We start from the raw sequence: 22,528 nt of genomic DNA, 5'->3' as shown, positions 1-22,528 counted from the left end.
GTCATGAGCCGGCACTCACCCAATCCACACGATGGAGAGAGGGTTTTCGGGGCTGCCCCTTCACTGAGATGGATGTCTTTATGTAACTTTGTGTATGTGTGTTTGGGAAATAGCACAGAGAAAATTTGCCTACAACAAAAATACACAGAACAATGAATTTCTAAAGCAAACCACGCAAGTAAGCACAGCCAAGGTCAAGGAATGTGGAATATGATTTCACAGGTATGTCTTCTGCCTTCCTGAGATGTGTTTCTGTGGCACTCCTGACATCATCAATGTCTGTGCCAGTGTCACCCACTGCTTTGGGTATTTGGCTTTTGGCTGGGTAAGGTGGTAGAATGACATCAGAGGGGAACTTTCTGGAAGACAAAGTGTTTGAATTATGCTTTTAGGCATGATGAGGTATGAGGGACAAAGAACTTTTGGAGGAGAGCCTCAGGCTAAGGCCACATGATGAACCATAGCTCCTTCCCTGGTTGTCACTGCAGCGGCTACCTGATGGCTACATATACCTCTAAGGTTCAAGGTCTAAGGCTATTAGTGAGCTCCAATTGAGGAATTAGACAGGTCTGAAAGATAGGGCACTGATAGTGGGGGAGGAACAAGAGAGGAGAATTCTAGCCCTGGGACACGGGAATGTTTTCATGCTGCCCAGAGAGGATGGCCCATCTGGAGACACATTCTTCCTGCTATTGAGGCTTCCCCTCTCAGAAGAAGGCCATCGCCCTTGAAGGTTGTCCATGAGCAGCTGCTCACTTTTGCAAAGCCCTGCTAAGACCCAGACCTCCTTGTCTGCCTAAGGCTGAGATGCAGAAACCTTAGCCAGAGTGTTTACCATGTCACTGATGTCCCTCTGTGTCCTGGCTTGAACAGATCTTTCTCTGCACAAGTGAAGATGTGGTTTCAATAGCTGTCACCTGGGAACTATGCAAGTGGTCATAACCAACCCTGGCGCATGGGGTGCACCCAGGTTTAAGACATATCTCCTTTTCTTTCAACTGTCTGGAGATCTGTGAGGCAGGATTGCAGGAGGCCCTTATCCCACTTTAATATTAAGGGAAGGACCCTGCCAAGATGCTATCAGGGAGGAGCTTGAGCCGAGTCTTCTGATTCTGGGCTCCTATGACCAAGGCTCCATAGGGAACATTGACTTCTCTGAGGACACGTGTTGGTGAGAATAAGAGCAGAGCACTCTGGAGCCAGAGGAAAGGGGAGGCTCCATGTGGGAGGGGAGGACAGAGGTTGGGGGCCTGAGAGCACCAGAGATGAATTCCATTTCATGCTTCCTGCTCTAACCACACTACCTGCTGCCCTGTCTGACCGCAGGCACTGGTGTCCACGTGTGTGCACATGTGTGTGGGTAGAGTGTGGTGTGTGAGGGTACATATGGGTCTGGCTGCACCTGAGAATCTCTGTGTATGTGTCATGCAGGTGAGCATGTGACCAAGGGCTCAGGCTAGAGTTCTACCATTTCCTGAAGCCAACAGGGTCACATCTTGGTCCCTGTTCTCACCCCAGTGGAATCTTTGCTTAGAGCACATAAGCATGGTTGACTACCAGCATTCCAAGCTCCCATTTTCCTGTGCTCTCTGAGCATGGCCACCGAGCCCTTTTGCACTCTTGATGTCGGGGGACCTGTGAACTTCCTGTTCAGCATGCTCTCAGCTCACTTTTCTGCTCTATGTCTTAGTAAGCACTGAGTGTCCACCCTGCCTCTTCTTAAAGCAGGGCTGAATTGGACCAGGGACCTAGGAGGCCAGGAGACTGGGAGGAAGAACCTGGATGCCAGTACTGGTTGGGAGAGAAGCCCTTCAGGGAGGCAGGATGAGACATCTCACCAAAGGCAGTGGGGTGCCTAGAGGTCTGTCTGTGCCATAGACGTGTGGCATCCAGGACCCTGGTCTAAGAATGGCAAGGAGTAGGAAAGGAGGAAGACCTGTGTTCAGAACCAGCAAGAGAACAGAACCGGGTTGAGAGAGGCTGGTGAAGGAGGACTAAGGGAACAGACCCCTGGGTCAGGAAGACCATCACCCACATAGTCACCACATGTGGCAGTGTTGCAGAAGCCCCTCTGCCTTAGAGTAGCTGACGAGAAATGCAAGGGACTGCCAAGAGCCTGTCCTGTGAGGAAGGTACTGCAAGCTCTTTGCTGACATCCTCACTCACTGGCCACACCAATTTAAACACTTGAACTCCTCCAAGTCCCTTCTGGACAGCGGCTCGTCCCACGGCCGCTGAGGTGATGGGTCCTGGCACCACAGAGCAGATATTGTCTCCCTTCCTTGTCTCTCAAGAGAAGACAGACATTATTAACTTTATTCCAGGGAGAAAGAAAAGTGAGGGTTTGTTATGACAAATGTGCAGAGATGTAGCACACAGAAGGGATTTGGGAACACAGGCCAATGAAGATCACATAGGGATATGTTAGGCTGAATAATGACTCCCAACACATCCATGGTCTAATTCTTGCAAGGCGTGACTATGTCCTGTTGGAACTGAGTGGGCCCGTGTAATCACAAATGTCCTCATAAAAGAGAAGGAAATGTGAAGACAGAAACAGAGAGACATTTGAAGATGCTGTTGGATTTGAAGATGGAGGAGAGCTCCAAGAGGCAAGGAAAGTAATGCAGCTCAGATGCTAGAGGGACAATGACAGGGATTTTCTCTGAGAGCCCAGGATGTGGGGGCTCTGCCAACACCGTGGTTGTAGTCCAGTGAAACACATTTCAGACTTCTGACTCCAGAACACAGGAGAAAAAATTTTTGGTGTTTCAAGTCACTGAGGCTGTTATAAATTATTACAGCAGCTAAAGGTAACTAATACAGGGACAGACAAGCAGGCAGAAAGTGGAAAAGACAGGGAGAGGGCAGACAGGCAGAGGACTGGAGGAGGAGATCAGGTAGATTGGCAGGTGTACAGATGGAAGGCAGGAATTGATAAGAGAGATAGGGGATGGGAGTGGGTAACAGGAAGGCAGGAAGGAGTTCCTCAGAGCTTGTCCTTGTGTCATCAGGGTTAGAGGAGCTTTCTGAGCTGCAGGTGGATCCCATTCTTGGATTTCAACACAACTTCCTCTAAGACAGGGGTCCCCAAACTTTTTACACAGGGGGCTAGTTCACTGTCCCTCAGACCGTTGGAGGGCCGGACTATAAAAAACTATGAACAAATCCCTAAGCACACTGCACATAACTTATTTTAAAGTAAAAAACCAAAACAGGAACAAATACAATATTTAAAATAAAGAACAGGTAAATTTAAATCAACAAACTGACCAGTATTTCAATGGGAACTATGGGCCTGCTTTTGGCTAATGAGATGGTCAGTGTCTGGTTCCATATTTGTCAATGCTAGCCATAACAAGTGATATGACGCGCTTCCGGAGTCCTGACGCGTGCGTCCCGCATCGCTGCACTTTGTGGCGCCACCACATACAGCACACAGGATGCATCCTGTGCTCTCTCACTGACCACCAATGAAAGAGGTGCGCCTTCCGGAAGTGCGGCTGGGGCCGGATAAATGGCCTCAGGGGGCCGGATAAATGGCCTCAGGGGGCCGCATGTGGCCCGCGGGCCATAGTTTGGGGACCCCTGCTCTAAGAGGATGGGAATTCTGAAAGGATCTGCTACCAGCTCAAAGCGAAGCAGGGTCAAGGCCACGACCACCTTCAGCTCGTTCATTGCAAATTGCTTCCTCATGCAGTTCCTGGGCCAGGGAGGGAAATGACATGAGAAATGGTCTCACACCCTCCAGCAATTTCCCTCCCCCTTTTTTTTTGCTGGGTAGGTATTGGCCACTGACCCATAGCCCTTGCCAGGACCAAGGGATTCCAATGTGAGTCAACCTGATCCCCTTTCTGTTAGGTTGTGCAGACTTTTACCCCACCAGTCTCTCTTCACATTCTGCCCCTGAACTTTGACAAAGCCTATTTCTCTTCCACAAGTAGCTCCTAACTTCTCTTTCTGCTCCCAGCAGGCATGGGATCCTGTTAGGGGAAGTTCAGTGCCCTAAGATACCGAGTAAAGTCAAATGAATCACCAAAAGATTTTTTTTTCTTAAGAGAGAGGAAAGAGAGAGAGAAGATGGGCAGAAGTGGTTCTCATATGTGCCTTGGCCAGGCAAGCCCAGGGTTTTGAATTGGCAAACGTGGCATTCCAGTTTGATGCATTATCCACTGCACCATCACAGGTCAGGCAACCAAAAATTAATTATTAGCTTGTCCATTCCTTCTATAAGCAGTTTCTGGTTTCACAATGTGGAAGCCAGGCCATGGCATGATATGGAGTGTGTGTGGGGGGCACACACTCAAGTCTTCACTACTCAGAGGGACGCACTGGGACCTCGATCCTCAAAGAGAAGGAAAGGTTCACAGAGAAGGAGACATGAAATTGTGTAAGGAAATGAAGATGACAACAGGGAAATTTCCTGGGGCAACTAGACATTATTGACCTTCAACCAGTTTTATTACCTGCCTCCTAATAATGGTCTAAACTCCTGCCTTTCCCTCCTCCCTCAGTCTACCAGCTTCTGTAGCCTGAAGAAATGTAGCTCCTTGACATTCAACAGTCTCCTCCTCTGGACTTTTGTGTCTCTGTCTTCCCTCCCTCTACAATGAAGCCATGACTTATCTCAGTCCCTCCTATGCTCCAAATCACAGGTAGCCCTCTATGGGTTGCTGCCCCCCTTACCTCTTACCTGTCCATCTCCACTTCCTAACTCAGCTCATGTTGTTGAGATCACAGAGAATGCCCTCCCTCCACCTCTTCCTGCCACACGCTCAAGGCTAAATCCAATGACATCCTGTCTTCACTCTGCTGGCTGTACCTTTTCTTCCCCAGACTCCAAGGCCATTAGTATTTAATTCAGGGGTACATCACCATCAAGTTCCTGCGATATTATAAGGACCATGGGACATTCAACAATCTGCTCAATGAGTGAATGAGTGAGTGAAACAAAGAATGAATATATAATGTCTGTCTTGAGTAGAGATATTTATTGGTTTCTTAACTCTGAACTACTAGAGGCAGGGACATTATCTTATTCATTTCCTAACACAAGAGTTAGCACAAAAAGATAGGCTTAAGAAATCTTTATTATATGCGGTTTAAGTGTCTGTTTGTCGCCGATAGCTTATTGTTTGCTTGCGTAACTGTACTAGCCAATGGGGTGAAGTTGCCATGGCATTCAAATAGTCCCGCCTTCTGACATGCCACCTCACAAATTGAGGTTAAAGATTGGAGCAATTATTATGCTGTTAAGAAATCTTAACATCAGAAGGGGTCTTTGCAATCGTACAAGACTAGAGGTTCTCCAATTGAAAAAAATGTCATAATAGCTAAGTCTTTAGCTCCTCTAAAGGTGAAATACATGTCATTCCAAGAATTGATTTGGCTCCATCTCAAACAGGGTTGCCATTTCAATTGAGACGTAGACAATTTCCTGTAAAACTTGCCTTTGCTATGACCATCAATAAGTCTCAGGGCCAAATGCTTAAGCGTGTTGGCATTTTTTTACCTGAGCCTGCATTTGGACACGGTCAACTTTATGTTGCCTGTTCAAGAGTTCGTGAAAGAACAGACTTAAAATTAAAAATAATTGATGGTCCTCTGCAAGGCGAGCTTAAAAATGATGGAAAGATCTACACAAGAAATGTTGTGTACAAAGAGATCTTTGACATGTGAATTAACATTTTATTATTTAAATCACCTTTATTTATTGAGCTAGCGGTGGCTCTTAAGAAATGTACCACCAGTGGTTTCCTTCATTGCACTCTACTTTAAGCAATTAAGCAAGTAGAAGGGGGAAACCCCGTGGGGCAGTAAGCAAAGGGGCGTCCTCGCCGCCTGCCCTGGGTAATTCAGTTTGAATTAGCAGACACCTTTGCACAAATCATTTTAATTACAATTTATAATATCTAGAACAGCGGTCATTTTGTATGACTGCCGGGCTTTCTAGTACTTTTATATGTGAATAAAGTTAATCTAATTGAAAAAGTAAATAAAAATTGAAAAAAAAAAGTAAACATGATTTCTGACCTAGAAATTAAGTTGCCTAGTGCTCTCCTGCCCTCTAGTGGCAGATATATGACTTGCAATCAAGGTCTATGAAGAAGGACTCCATCCCAGGAGAAATCAAATGCTGGAGCCAGTTAGTCTCTAGAACAATTTGTTTAAAGTCTGTTCCGTTAAACCTGATTCACTGTTTGAAGAACTCACAGACTTATGGATTCTGAAAAATCTTGTTTCTTGTAAGCAAGTTCAAAATTTATGGAAGTTACTACATATTTCACAGGAGGATTTCTGTAGCATTTGAAAAAACAGCATCAGTTCTGGAGTGTATTCAACAGCTATTTCAAGTGTGCTGTGTAGTTTACACACCGGGAAGCTTTCAATGTATATGTCATATACAAAACGTGGGTTTTCTCTCAAAATCAGTGATTGTCTTTATTTTTATGCTGTTTGCCAATGTTGGACTCTGTAGACTGTGGGGCTATGATATTTAAATTCTACTTTATATATAGAATTCTGTCAAAACTGAAAGAACTGTCACACTTATGTGGATATTCATGTCAAGTCAAACTTTTTTGGGGATAGATTGCAAACCTAGAGAGGCACACATTGAATCAAAGCTCCCTTTAAATACTTATAGCCCCATTTGTGCACTGTGCTTGAATAGTTGACACAAGGAAGGTGGCTGGAAATCCAAACAGACACAAATATCACAGACATGGTGAGTGGCAGATCAGTGAAGTAGAAAAGGCAGTGGCTGGACTTCCCTGAGGGAAGATGAAAAAAATCTCTTTTACTGATAATTAAGGAAATCAATCTGAAGTCTAATTTTTATGGAAAATTATAAGTCTGAGAAGCTGTATTCCTGAAGTGAGGAAAACTCCAGAATAACTGAACTTCAGAACAATGACTGACACTGCATTGTGGGTGGCTATTCGAAAAGTAGCCACTGAAGAGTGTTTCAGACCAATGTGTTCCTCACAGTTTTTGCAATCTATCTCAACAGAAAGTTTGACTACATATTAATATTCACATAACCATAAGAAACTTTCCAAATGGAAAAATTTATTATATAAAGAGAAATTTATATACCATATCCCACTGTCTACATAGTCCAACATTGACAAAAAGCATAAAAAAGGCAATCAATTGTTTTTGAGAGGAAGTCAGTGAGTAAAGTGTCTGTGTCATGTCCTGAAATGCCACTTTTCCTTTGTACATATTGACAAATGCCTCACTCCCAACACACCCTCATATAAAACCATAACTGCAGACACCACATATAAATGTAGTGGTCACAAACATCAGGGTATGCTCCCGTGATACCCCACCCAAGTACAGAACACTCACCTTGATCCGCCTGAGAAGGGCAGGAAAGCATGGCTATATGTATCAGAACCCCATGCAAAACGGGAAGGGTCAAACACCTGCAGAGAGAGCACCAGGGCCGGGACAGGTAGGTCACATCCCTCCTTCCAATCCATTAGGACATGAGACTCCCAGGGGTTGAAACAGGAGAAGGGGTTGTCTTGAGAGATCAGCCCATCCTCTTTCCCACAGCCATCATACCTCTGGATTTGGCCACACCTTTGGATTGTGGTGAAGGGCATAAATGGAAAGTGAGACTATGACTCCTGTAGGGCAGGAAGAAGAGAGAAGAGCAATCACACACATGCCAGGAGGGGACAGGTGCATGCACACAAACCTTGGGAGCCACAAAGAGAGTCACTTCAAGAGGAATGATCCTATTGCAATAGAGGTAGTTGCACACGGTAAAGTCAGGTGTACACATACATTAATGTAGATAACTATGACCCAGGAATGAGGGGCAAGAAAGAATTGAAAGCTTATTTTATTTGTAGCCAATCAAGTTAAAACCCACATTTATCAGTGCCACCTATGAGTCCTTGGGGATTATGCATTAACTCATTCAACCTCATGACAGCCTTCCAAGGGGCACATTCATATTCCCATCGTTCGAATGAGACATCTGAGCTTCAGAAAGGTTGAGCAGCTTAGCTTGCCTATTATGACAGTTAGGATGTAGCAGGGTTAGGAATCAGACCAAAATTGAGCCAAGGGTGGTCTCTAATCATGGCAGGGGTCTCAGATCTGGTCCTCAGCTGCTCTCTGCCATCAGACTGAGGGCTCTTCAGAGACTGAACCAGTTGACCTATGACAATGGATTTCTTGATCTACCTCATTTGCCTACATCCCAGAAGAAAGAAACCACATGTACCCTTAGCCTTGTCTGATGGTCTCTGCAACCCTTACTCTCAGAGATTAAAATTTTAGAGAAGAATTCTGGAAGCCACATTCAGATTCTAACATCTCCTTGTAAAGAAGATTACATCGACTGAGTCATTATTAAATTAATTGTCATGTTTATGGTTCTTTGCATTTGTCACAAAAGAGTTATGCACATATTATTTCAGATATGAGGGATATTCAAATAGATGAGAAAATGTGGATATATTTGTCCCTAGAATTTTGTAATCTGTAGTTGGGATTAGAGCATGAAGTGTTAGAATTAAGGGTAAAGGGTTGAAGCAAAAAGCAAAAACTAAAATAACAACAACAACAACAACAACAACAACAACAACAAAAAACCCAACTCCTAGACATAGGCAACAATATGGTGATTACCAGAGGAAAAGGGAGGTGATGGGAGGCAAAAGAAGGTCAACGGTTGATAAATGGCGATGGAAGAAAATTTGACTTTGAATGATGAGCACACAATATAATATACAGATGATATATTATAGAATTTTACACCTGAAACATATGTAATTTTATAAACAGGTGTCACCCCCATTAATTCAATAAGAATTAAAAAAACAAAAGAAAATCATAGGGAATCATCCTACCAATCAAATTGTTTCTGCATGTAAGCTTGCTCTCGTAGTATAATATGCTTTAATATTAAAATAAAAAAAGAATCACAGGACACTAGTGCCTTCAAATGGAATGACTGTAGCACCATAAAACCAGGGATTCTAAATGTGATGGAATGCTAGTCTTGGAGAATAAGAGAAGATTAGGATTCTAGTCATGTGAGATGACAAAATTGAGACAGACCCTATTTAGGTGAATGTACCAAAATGATTTTTTTCTCTATGAGTTGAAGGATAACTCATATTTAATGAACTTTTGCTGTGGTCAAAATATGAGCCAGACATTTTATGTTTTTCACCCAAACTACAAAGTAAGCATCCACACAATGGTGAAGACACAGAGCATAGAGTTTCAGAACTGCTCTAGATATATGGATCTGATCTCCCATGTGTTCTTGCAGAGTGCCTAGGATAGTGAGTGGGGTGAAGTTCAGACCTTTGGGTAAGGAGTGTCCATCAGGGAAGGGATGGGCTTGCTGAGCTCTCTGCCAATATGTGGTACAGGTGGATAGAGTCGCAGTGCCTCCTTGATGCACATGGTGGTGCAGGGCATCTGATCCAGGTGATCCCTGAAATGAATGAAGCACAACCTGAGGGCAGGCAGGGCCCAGGCAGACCAGGGCTTCTTGTCTAGCTGAGTGGGCAGGGCTCTCCCATCTCCTGAGCACTCACCAGGTGATGGAGGCGCCATCCCCCAGGAGGCTCTGGACCTTCTTGCGGCTCCTCTCCTGATGCTCGGGGTGCGCAGCCAGAGCATAGAGGATCCAGGAGATGCCACTGGCAGTGGTGTCATGACCCTCAAACATGAATGTGTCCACTTCAGCACGGAGGTCCTTGTCAGACAAGGGGCTCCCATCCTTCATCTGGAGAAGGCACGGGAAGAGTGTAGGGTTTGCCTCTTTCTCTGGATTTCTGGGCAAAACCTCAGGCCTCCTACACACACTCACTCTGGCAAAGAGGAGGATGTCCAGGAAATCTAAGTGCTTCTTTCTCCTGACCTTCTCCAGCTCTTCCTGCTCCTGCAGATGTGCCTCCCTCAGCTTGATCACTTGGTCTGTAAAGAACAGTGGTCCCCAGGCAGAGCTCAGAGCGCAGGGGGCCCAGAAACTGAAACCCAGAGTGGCTGCTGCACCTACCCTCACCCTGCTCCAATCTGGGTGCCAGTGAATCAGGATGAGCATGGCAATGGGTGTGCACATCAGGGGTGAGAGCTCTAGCACCCTCTGATTGCAGGTCAGGCCTCCTCTCAATAGCACAGTCATGGTGTAGGATATAACTGAATGCTGCTTGGAGGGGGTGACATCTCCAGTGCGATGACACATGTAAACCCCTGCACAGCCTCATGCAGCCTAACATCTTGGTTCCCAAGAATTGCACCAGAAAAGTATCAGCTGCCAGTGTGTCTCAGCTCCTGAAGTGCAACAGGGGCCAGGCTCTTGAGGGTCAGAGCCAGTCCCTTTGCTATGAGTCTGGTGACAGAGGGGATCAGTTTGGGGGATGGAGACAAACCTGTGTGTTCATGGGCAACCTGGCAGGACCGGTCGTTCCAGTGGCCTAGAGGAGTCAGCCAGTAGATGATGTCATTCTGGTAGAAGAAATTCCTCACTCGATTATGAAAATGATTTTTCAGGTCTCCAATGGCCTGGATGTAAGATTGGGAGTTTCTGAAGGGAGCAGATACATAAAAGACTCTGGTATTTGGTGGCTTCTGACTTGGAGGTGTAGTGGGGCTCTTTGTGGGCGTTCCCACAAACATTTAATGCTTCTGTCTTACAGCCCTTGAGTGCCTTTATAAGTGCTATGAGCAACCAGGCTTCTCCCTGTGTCAGGGATCAGGGATCTGTGGCTGAGTCAAGGTTTGATTTGGACTGGAATTTGTCTGTGGTCAGGAGCTCTCAACACACTTGCTTTTAGTGTGATGAGCATCTCAGCTGCCTGAACTGCCTCTTCAGGTAGTTTACGTCAGATGGTAAAACAAAAGTCCTGTAGCAGAAGGATTATTGCTGACCTGTCTGTCTGGACGCTGCCCTGCTGGCTGAAGGCACACTTCATGATGGTGTCCAGGGTCATCACGGAGACGTGTTCAAAGATCTCCAGATGTGAGTCCTGGCTGACGAGCTCCTCCCATTTGTCCTGTAATGGGAGGAGGACATTGACCCTGCTCTACTCCCTCCGAGGGCCTCTGGCGACACAGCTAAGCTCTCTCTTTTTCTCCAGAGACCTCACTTTCCAGAACTGAAGCATTATAGCACATTAAGAGTGCAAACAAATGTTTGAAAAGTGAGGATTATTTTCTGAGAAAGTTTGAGTATAAAATTAAACAGGCTCTCTCATAATAATCTGAGTTCATTTTGAATTTGAGAAATAAGTTAGGGTGGTAACAATATTTTAGCAGACCTTAAAACATTGTTTCTCAGGGAACAAAGAGGGTGTCTTCTCTGAGTTTAAGCTAGACCTGAGGAACAAGTGCACCTCTCTCAAGGCAAGAGGAAACCTAAGTGACTGGCACCAGGGCTAAAAGAAGGTACAGCAGGGATTTTAATTTCTTTCATTTGTCAAATGGTAGCTGAGCATAGCTGGAGAGGTCAGAGACCTGATGGGAGGTGACATGATGGCAGGAGTTGGCTCTGTAAGTGAGAACCGAATCTCCATTTCCTTCCATGGAGTGGCTCAATTCAGGCTGAAGCCTTGGACCCTTGGTCAGAGCCCATCTGAATGACATCCTGGGATGTACACCCTGCTGTGAAGCTGCCACTGCCCAGGAGTGCCAGGAGCAGTTTGTCTTGTCTAGAGAAATGACTGTTGTTCTAGTTCACTCTGTTGAAGACATCGAGGTGAAAGAAGAGAAGGCCCTGTTTTCCTCTGTCCCTCTTTTCCCTTGGCAATGACAAGGTAGTGTTGATCCAAGCTGGTGCTTAGGCACTTCCTGTCCTATCCACTGTTGGGAAGCTCTGTCACATAGTAGGTTCTGAGCATGTTATTCTGGTTGGCTGTGTCTGATGGATGTCAGAAGAACACACATGTGTATTATGTAAGTTGTGGTGTGAGTGGGTATGAGCAGGTGAGAATGGAATAGACTTACCAGCATCACTTGGACAGAGTTGGCCATGATCCCCACATAGGGCTTCAGGATGTCAGAGTGGAAGGCTGGGGTCAGAATCCGCCGATGCTGTGACCACTTCTGCCCATTCAACAGGAGCAAACCATACCCTGGACCACAGATAAAAGTGTGGGGGAAGGGTGATAGAATCAGAAGGATGACTGGGGACAGTTTGGGAGGAACCAAGTGTGTCAGAAGAAGAAGGCATTTCGTGGGCAAAGCAGGAAGGGCCTGTACATTTCAGGAATGTGAACTTCCCCAAATAGCATGTTCATAGGATGTCATGAAAGCTATGAGATGAAGGCTGAGATAGAGTAGGCATGGTAGGGGGCAAGTCATAGAAGAATGTAAATAAATGTAACTCTAAAAACATTGGAGGACACTGAGAAGTGATAGGAAGAAGTTGAGTTTCAGGGAGCCTCTCACCACCTCCTGGAATGGGTGAGGGTTTTATTAGAAGAGAAATGAGGCTTTGTCAGTAGATGACTGGATAAAGAAGATGTGGCACATATACACTATGGAATACTACTCAGCCATAAGAAATGATGACATCGGAACATTTACAGCAAAATGGTGGGATCTTGATAACATGATATGAAGCGAAATAAGTAAATCAGAAAAAACCAGGAACTGCATTATTCCATACGTAGGTGGGACATAAAAGTGAAACTAAGAGACATTGATAAGAGTGTGGTGGTTACAGGGGGGAGGGGGAAAGGGAGAGGGAAGGGGGGGGAGGGGCACAAAGAAAACTAGATAGAAGGTGACAGAGGACAATCTGACTTTGGGTGATGGGTATGCAACATAATTGAACGACAAAAATAACCTGGACTTCTTATCTTTGAATCTATGTATCCTGATTTATTGATGTCATCCCATTAAAAAAAATTATTTTTTTTTAAAAAAAAGAAGAGAAATGAGGCTTGATTCAGAGATGAGGGTAGTGATATGGTGCAATATGGTTCTGGATATCTGTTGTTCTCTGTGAGCCAAAGAGTTAGCTCTTGGTAAATCAACCTGGCAGGTGGACTGCAGTCCTGTTTAGACATACTTACCAATCCAAGGAGCCAGGAATCTGTAGAAAACATGAGACTTTAGGTCTGAAATACAAGAAAGGGCATTACAGAAACTGGAGGGGAAAGAAAACAAGGCAGGCAGTCCCCCAGGAGGCAGCTGTGGTCCAGCCCATGGGCTGCCATCCATTCCTGATGACTGTCAGCTGCTTGTTTGTCTCAAGTGACCTTCCACATGCCTCCCATATCCATGTATCCTTGTCTTAATAGTCACTGTGGGCTCAGAAAGGCAGACTCAGTGTCCCAGCAACAGAATACCCACAGGACTAGCATAGTGAATCAATCTTCAGTGCCAGAGGAAAAAATATGTGGTCTTCCTACAACTGATGGGGGCTTAGTCATCCCATGACCCTGGATAGGCAACATTTAGAGGTGCCAAACCAAGTCAAGGTGGATGGGAAATAGTTTTTCAGATCTGTGGGAATTTACTTAACAGATTTTCTTAATCTGCTTAAAAAAGAAAAAGGAAGAAAGAAAAAAGATAGAAAAAAAAAAGAAAAAGAAACAAAGAAAATGAAAAAAAAAAGGTAATAAAAATTGGCCTTGGACAGCTATGAAACAATTAATTTTAAGTAGGTATTGTTAGCCTTACACTATCTTGTGGGCTGACAGTGCAGTTGGGAGAGGGTCAGGTGATGATGGCAGAAAACTAAGAGTCTCTTCTGGAATTTCACAACCCAAGGGCATGTAACCAAGAAGGAAGAGCTGCTCCAGCCACACTGCAGGTATCACTTTCACCTGATCTTCCCAGGATGACCTTCATGTAGTCAGGGTCATAAACCACGAACATGACCTGGCTGCCCCATAGCCAGCGAGGACAGGCGTACGGGAATTTCTCTATCCATTTCAGAAGCCGTTGTAGCTCCTGGTCCTTTGAGTACTGTAAGTAGGGGAAAGACAAATCAATAAAACCTTTCTCTTTAGGTCTAGTCTTGGAGTGGTGGTGAAGGGTAGGATGACCACAGGGAGACAATTCTGGATCTGTCATGAATGCTTAGGAGTTTGGAACTGTTTCTGATGAACCAGGCTCTAATCTGGATTCTTTTTTTTGGTGAGAGAGAAAAAAGGGAAGAGAGAGAGATGAGAAGCATCAACTCATAGTTTTGGTACTTTTGTTGTTCATTAATTGCTTCTTATATTAATTAATTGTTCTTACATTAATTACTTGTTCATTAATTGCTTCTTATATTAATTAATTGTTCTTCTTACATTAATTACTTGTTAATTAATTGCTTCTTGATTGGGGGGGCTCCAGCTGAGCCAGTGACCCCTTTCTCAAGCCCTTTACCTTAGGCTTCAAGCTGAGCGACTTTGGGCTCAAACTATGCGATCATGTTGATGATCCCACACTCAAGCCAGTGAACCTTGGAGTCTTGAACCTGGAATCTCAACGTCCCAGCTATACACCCTATCTACTGCACTGCCACTGGTCAGACTAATCTGGATTCTTGCTCTTTCTCAACACTTGGTCTAAGATCATATTCTGGCTTCGGAGCCCTTACGCGGAACTGCCTTTAGAATCTTATACATATTATGTGTTTGATAGCTGTTCAGTTGTGAATGTACAAGCCTTTTTTATGGACTTAAAAATATTAGAGTTATTGGTTGAACAGAGTCCCTTTCATATTCATATGTTGAAGATTTAATTCCCTATACCTCAGAATGTGCTTTATTTGAAGATATGGTCTTTATAGGAGTAATTAACTTAAAAAAAAAAAGGTCATTAGAGTGGGCCCTGTCTAACATAACTGTCTTTATAAAAAGGGAGAAGTTTGGACATAGAAACAGTCTCTCCTAGAGGGGAGACGATATGAAGAGTCATGTGGAGAAGACAGTGGCTTGTTAGCCAAGGAGAGAGGCCTGGAGCTGATGGTTCCTTCACAGTCTGAAGATGGAGCCAACCTTGCCAACAACTTGATTTTGGACTTCTGGTCTCCAGAAATGTGAGACACTCAATTTCTGATGTTTTTAGCCACCCAGTTTGTTAAGTAGCTCTAACAAAGTAGTACGATTGGGTAATACTCAAGGCACACCTATGATTGGGGAAGAATTATTACTTTATCCTGTTTCACTGAAGAATGAGGAAACTGTTAAAGGATATGCCCAGGTGAGCTGCGTTTACACCCATGCCTGCTGACCCCAGGGTTCTCAGAGCTCCATGTTGTCTCTATTATATTTCAACTCAATATTCTAATTTCTGGGTCTCCTGTTGGTGAATTTACCTTTAAAATCTATAATCTCTATGTACTTAGAGCTGCATAGAGCATGGCTTATAGGAATTATGCTTTATTTTTAAAAGAATGAAGAAATGGGAGAAAGAATAAATGAGTGCGTGTAAGAGAGTGGATGAGTGAGTCTTGTTTAAACTTCTTGTTGCAAATGACAGATACTGTGTTTCCTCGAAAATAAGACAGTGGCTTATATTAATTTTTGCTCCTAAAGATGTGCTAGGTCTTATTTTCAGGGGATATCTTATTTTTCCATGAACAAGAATTCACATGTATTGTTGAACAAAACAAAATCAACATTTATTAATATACTGTAGTCATGTCATCACAAGCATCAGCATAACCAGCCAAACTCTGAATGCCATCAAGAATTTCTTGTGACTCTATTTCCATGTACAACAATCTACCCTGGTTCCCCGAAAATAAGACAATGTCTTATATTAATTTTTGCTCCTAAGGATGTGCTATTTCTTATTTTCAGGGGAGGCTTTATATTTCTAATCTTGAAAAAAATTTGCACTAGGTCTTATTTTCAGGGAAACAGGGTATAATCTTGAGCTAATGTAAGAGAGAGAAAAAAGACAAAGAGGATCCCTGGCCGGTTGGCTCAGTGGTAGAGCGTCGGCCTGGCGTGCAGAAGTCCCGGGTTTGATTCCTGGCCAGGGCACACAGGAGAAGCGCCCATCTGCTTCTCCACCCCTCTCCCTCTCCTTCCTCTCTGTCTCTCTCTTCCCCTCCCGCAGCCAAGGCTCCACTGGAGCAAAGATGGCCCGGGCGCTGGGGATGGCTCCTTGGCCTCTGCCCCAGGCACTAGAGTGGCTCTGGTCAGAGCATCGCCCCTGGTGGGCGTGCCGGGTGGATCCCGGTCGGGCACATGTGGGAGTCTGTCTGACTGTCTCTCCCCGTTTCCAGCTTCAGAAAAATACAAAAAAAAAAAAAAAAAAAAAAAGAAAAAGACAAAGAGGAGGCTGAGGGCCCTGGGCTGTGGAAGGGGCAGAACCAGGGACTGGAAAGTTGCCGAACTGAGTCTCTCATTCTTTCTCTCTGTATGTACATGCATTCATTGTCTTTCCAAGTGTTTATTTGGGTTCTTCCTGACAGTTTTCTAGAAGCTGGCAATATAGATACAAATAAATAAACAACAGTCTCCGTCCTCATGGTGCTGTGTCTACGTGGTGGAAGAGAGCACTTGTAACCTTCCCAATGCTACCATTCTATCACATGTCATGTCTGAATGGCTCTGTGAATCCTATTTGAGAATCTAATTGTAATATGGCCAAGTGTTTACCTGCTAAAATCAACTGTGGTTGAGGGCATTCAGAACCCATCCTTTGTGGAGGAAGAGCTCTCAAAGCAGCTGAGCTCAGTAGACATCCCAAAATGATTCCACTGCAGTGAATGAACAAAGACATAAATGAGTAGATGCGTAGATGGATCCGCTCATTCATTTATTTGATAAATATGTATTAAGGACTTACTCTGGGTCAGTTGCCATCCCAGGTGCTGGAGATTCAGCAGCGAACAACAGAAGTCCCTGCTATCCTGGAGCTTATGTTTGAGTGGGGATGCAGGTAGGCAGATAATCTTACAGTGACCTGAGAAGTTTCCTGTGGGAAGTGCATCAGAAGGCTACTTTATGCTCCCAGGTCATGTGCATTATTGGGGCTGCCCTTCTCCTTTGATCCAAGGTGGGGAATAACCAATGGGAGCCTCTTACTACCCTGGCTATGTTACCTGGTCCTCTAGGTCATCTCCTTCTGGCCCACCAGGGGCCTGGGAGACCCTGTTTCAGCACAGGAGCCTGCTTTCTTTTTGATTGCTTGGTGGCCAAGCCAGTTAGCTTCCTGGAAATTCTGTTCCTGGGCACCATAGTTAGTCCCTTTGGGGACCCACAGGAGCTAAACTGTGTTCTTCTTTTTTCATTCTTATCTCTAGGCCACTTGGCATCTACTGCTCCAGTAGAGCAGCTGGGACTGCCGCCTGTCCTTGTGCATGTGCAGCCAGAGCCAGGAGAGACTATTGAAGAGGGGAGGGTGCCCATGGTGGCAGGGGTGACAACACTGTAGGCAAATATCTAGTGCCCACCTGGCCTCCAGGCTTGGGTTACTCCTTTCAGGAAACTTTGCAAGAGAGTTGTCCTCACCTGGCTATCTCTGCGAGATGCAGCCACAAAGAAATTTTCCCAAAGGGAGACAAAAAGAGTTGATGCACAGGTAACAGTGTGGCAACTCAGGCAATTGTCAGATGTAGATTTTGCTGGAGGGGCATGTATGCCTGTTTTGCAGTGAGAACATGGTGGAAATTGTTTGTTTGAGTTATTATTTTTCCTTTTAATTGAATTTATTGGGTGACATTGTTCAATAATATTATATAGGTTTCTATAATAAATCCTCTGTATATTGTATTTTGTGTTCACCATGTTAAATGAAGTCTTCTGTCATTACCATTTATCCCTCTATATCTCTTCTACCTCCAACCATTTCTCTTTCCCACTGTTGTCTGTGTCTATGAGGTTATTTTTCTTTTCTTTTCTTTTCTTTTTTTTCTTTTCTTTTCTTTCTTTCTTTTGTTTTACAGAGACAAAGAAAGAGTCAGAGAAAGCGATAGATAGGGACAGATAGACAGGAATGGAGAGAGATGAGAAGCATCAATCATCAGTTTTCCGTTGCGACACCTTAGTTGTTCATTGATTGCTTTCTCATATGTGCCTTGACTGCGGGGCTACAGCAGGCCGAATGACCTCTTGCTCAAGCCAGTGACCTTGGGTCCAAGCTGGTGAGCTTTGCTCAAACCAGATGAGCCCGCGCTCAAGCTGGTGATCTTGGGGTCTCGAACCTGGGTCCTCAGCATCCCAGTTTAATGCTCTATCCACTGCGCCACCTATTTTTCTTTTTAATATTTTTACCTTTTTATCCAGCTTCACAATCCCTCTTCCCTCTGACAGCTGTCAGTCTGTACTTTAACTAGGAGTCTGTTTCTATTTTATTTGTTAGTTTATTAGATTTCACATATGAGTTAAATCGTATGGTACTTGTCTTTCTCTGACTGGCTTATTTTATGTAGTATAATGCTCTCCAGGGCCATTCTTGCTGTTGCAAAGGATAAGATTTCTTTCTTTTCATGGGCGAGTGGTTTTCTATTGTGTAAAGGTACTACAGCTTTTTTTATGCACTCATCTACTGATGGACACTGGGGCTGCTTCCAAGTCTTAGCTATTGTAAATAATTGTGTGATGATCATCTAGGTGCTTTAACTCTTTTGAACTGGTGTTTTGGATTTCGTCATATATATTCCCAGAAGTGAAATCACTGGGTCATAAGGCCGTTCCATTTTTAATTTTTTTTTGTGTGTGACAAAGACAGAGAGAGAGACAGAGATAGGGATAGATAGGGACAGACAGAAAGGAAGGAAGACAGATGAGAAGCACCAGTTCTTCGTTGCAGCACCTTAGTTGTTCATTGATTGCTTTCTCATATGTGCCTTGACTGGGGGGCTACAGCAGACCAAGTGACCCCTTGCTCAAGCCAGCAATCTTGGGGTTTTGAACTTGGATCCTCTGTGTCCCAGTCCGACGCTCTATTCACTGCGTCACCACCTGGTCAGACCATTTTAAATTTTTTGAGGTAACTCTATACTACTTTTTATAATGGATGTACCCCCACCAACAGTATAACACCTGGGCCAATACTTGTTGTTTGTTGATTTATTGATGATAGACATTCTGATAGTTGTGAGGTGATAACTTAACTGTGGTTTTAATTTGCATTTTCTGATGATCAGTGAGCTTGAACATCTTTTTATATTTCTATTGGCCAACTGTATATTTTCTGTGGAGAAGTGTCATTCTTCAATTGGATCACGTATTATCTTTAGTGTTGAGTTTTATAAGTTCTTTATACATTTTGGATATTAACCTCTTATGAGATGTATTATTGGTGAATGTATTCCCTCATTCAGTGGGTTTTCTTTTCATTTTGTTGAAGGTTTCCTTAGCTGTGCAACATTTTTTAAAAAAGATTTTATTTATTAATTTTACAAAGAGAGAAGAGAGAGGAAAGAGGAATGAGAAGTATCAACTTATAGTTGTTTCAGTTTGTTGTTTATTGATTACTTGTCATATGTGACTAACCTGGGCAAACCCAGGGTTTTAAACCCACAATTTTAGTGTTCCAGGTTGATGCTTACTCACTGTGCCACCACAGGCCAGGCCTGCTTGCAAAAACTTTTAAATTTGATGTAGTCTCATGTTGTTAACTTTATTTATTTATTTATTTATTTATTCTTTTGCTTGAGGATACATATTAGAAAAAATATTGTTAAGATAAGCGTTTGAGATTTTACTGCCTATGTTTTCTTTGGGTTATTATTTTTTTAAATAATTTTATTTTTTTAATAGGGCAACATCAATAAATCAGGATACATATATTCAAAGATAACATGTCCAGGTTATCTTGTCGTTCAATTATGTTGCATACCCATCATCCAAAGTCAGATTGTCCTCTGTCACCTTCTATCTAGTTTTCTTTGTGCCCCTCCCCCTCCCCCTTTCCCTATCCCTCTCCCCCCTCCCCACGTAACCAACACACTCTTATCAATGTCTCTTAGTCTCACTTTTATGTCCCACCTACGTATGGAATAATGCAGTTCCTGTTTTTTTCTGATTTACTTATTTCACTTCGTATAATGTTATCAAGATCCCACCATTTTGCTGTAAATGATCCGATGTCATCATTTCTTATGGCTGAGTAGTATTCCTAGTGTATATGTGCCACATCTTCTTTATCCAGTCATCTATTGACGGGCTTTTTGGTTGTTTCCATGTCCTGGCCACTGTGAACAATGCTGCAATGAACATGGGGCTGCATCTGTCTTTACGTATCAATGTTTCTGAGTTTTTGGGGTATATACCCAGTAGAAGGATTGCTGGGTCATAAGGTAGTCCTATTTTCAGTTTTTTGAGGAACCACCATACTTTCTTCCATAATGGTTGTACTACTTTACATTCCCACCAACAGTGTATGAGGGTTCCTTTTTCTCCACAGCCTCTCCAACATTTGCTATTACCTGTCTTGTTAATAATAGCCAATCTAACAGGTGTGAGGTGGTATCTCATTGCAGTTTAGATTTGCATTTCTCTAATAATTAAAGAAGATGAGCATCTTTTCATATATCTGTTGGCCATTTGTATTTCTTCCTGGGAAAAGTGTCTGTTCATGTCCTCTTCCCATTTTTTTATTGGATTGTTTGTTTGTTTGTTGTTGAGTTTTATGAGTTCTTTGTATATTTTGGATATTAGGCCCTTATCTGAGCTGTTGTTTGAAAATATCATTTCCCATTTAGTTGGCTGTCTGTTTATTTTGTTGCCAGTTTCTCTTGCTGAGCAAAAACTTCTTAGTCTGATGTAGTCCCATTCATTAATTTTTGCCTTCACTTCTCTTGCCATTGGAGTCAAATTCATAAAATGCTCTTTAAAACCCAGGTCCATGAGTTGAGTACCTATGTCTTCTTCTATGTACTTAATTGTTTCAGGTCTTATGTTTAGATCTTTGATCCATTTTGAGTTAATTTTAGTACAGGGGGACAAACTGTAGTCCAGTTTCATTCTTTTGCATGTGGCTTTCCAGTTTTCCCAGCACCATTTATTGAAGAGGCTTTCTTTTCTCCATTGTGTGTTGTTGGCCCCTTTATCAAAAATTATTTGACTATATATATGTGGTTTTATTTCTGGGTTTTCTATTCTGTTCCATTGGTCTGAGTGTCTATTTTTCTGCCAATACCATGCTGTTTTGATTGTCGTGGCCCTATAATATAGTTTGAAGTCTGGTATTGTAATGCCCCCAGCTTTATTCTTTTTCTTTAGGATTGCTTTGGCTATTCAGGATTTTTTATAGTTCCATATAAATCTGATGATTTTTTTTTTTGTATTTTTCTGAAGCTGGAAACGGGGAGAGACAGACAGACTCCTGCATGCGCCCGACTGGGATCCACCCAGCATGCCCGCCAGGGGTGACGCTCTGCCCACCAGGGGGCGAAGCTCTGTGCCTCCGGGGCATTTCTCTGCCAGGACCAGAGCCACTCCAGCGCCTGGGACAGAGGCCAAGGAGCCATCCCCAGTGCCCGGGCCATCTTTGCTCCAATGGAGCCTCGGCTGCGGGAGGGGAAGAGAGAGACAGAGAGGAAGGAGGGGGGGGTGGAGAAGCAAATGGACGCTTCTCCTATGTGCCCTGGCCGGGAATCGAACCCGGGTCCCCCGCACGCCAGGCCGACGCTCTACCACTGAGCCAACCAGCCAGGGCCAATCTGATGATTTTTTGCTCCATTTCTTTAAAAAATGTCATTGGAATTTTGATGGAAATTGCATTAAATTTGTATATTGCTTTGGGTAATATGGCCATCTTGATTATATTTATTCTTCCTAACCAAGAAAAAGGTATATTCTTCCATCTCATTATATCTTTTTCAATTTCCCTTAACAATGGTTTATAGTTTTCATTATATAAGTCCTTTATATTCTTTGTTATGTTTATTCCTAAGTATTTTTTTTTGTTGTTGTTGCAATCGTGAAGGGGGTTGTTCTTTTGAGTTCGTTCTCAAATGTTTCAATTTTGGCATATAGAAAGGCTATTGTCTTCTGTATGTTAATTTTGTATCCTGTGACCTTACTGTATTGGCTTATTGTTTCTAGTAGTCTTTTTGTGGATTCTTTGGGGTTTTCTATGTATAGGATCATATCATCTGCAAAAAGTGATACCTTTACTTCTTCTTTTCCAATATGGATGCCTTTTATTTCTTTGTCTTGTCTGATTGCTCTGGCTAGAACCTCTAGTACCACATTAAATAAGAGTGGAGAGAGTGGACAACCCTGTCTTGTTCCTGATTTAAGGGGGAAAGCCTTCAGTTTAGTGCCATTTAATATGATGTTAGCTGAAGGTTTATCATATATGGCCTTTATCATGTTGAGATAGTTTCCTTCTATACCCATTTTGTTGAGAGTCTTAAACATAAAATTGTGTTGTATTTTATCAAAAGCCTTTTCTGCGTCTATTGATAAGATCATGTGGTTTTTGTTCTTTGTTTTGTTGATATGGTGTATTACGTTAACCGTTTTACGTATGTTGAACCATCCTTGAGATTCTGGGATGAATCCCACTTGATCATGATGTATTATTTTTTTAATATGTTGTTGTATTCGATTTGCTAGTATTTTGTTTAGTATTTTAGCATCTG

At 43.3% G+C, this 22,528-nt stretch overlaps 1 pseudogene; it reads right to left on the bottom strand.

The window, feature by feature from the left end:
* Window positions 1–2,705: 2,705 nt before the first annotated feature.
* Window positions 2,706–14,061, bottom strand: LOC136330035 (cytochrome P450 4A11-like; annotated as a pseudogene).
* Between the last annotated feature and the right edge of the window lie 8,467 nt (window positions 14,062–22,528).

The sequence above is a fragment of the Saccopteryx bilineata genome, chromosome 3 (assembly GCF_036850765.1).
Source record: "Saccopteryx bilineata isolate mSacBil1 chromosome 3, mSacBil1_pri_phased_curated, whole genome shotgun sequence".
NCBI classification, from domain to species: domain Eukaryota; kingdom Metazoa; phylum Chordata; class Mammalia; order Chiroptera; family Emballonuridae; genus Saccopteryx; species Saccopteryx bilineata.
This window is presented reverse-complemented; position numbering and strand designations above follow the sequence as displayed.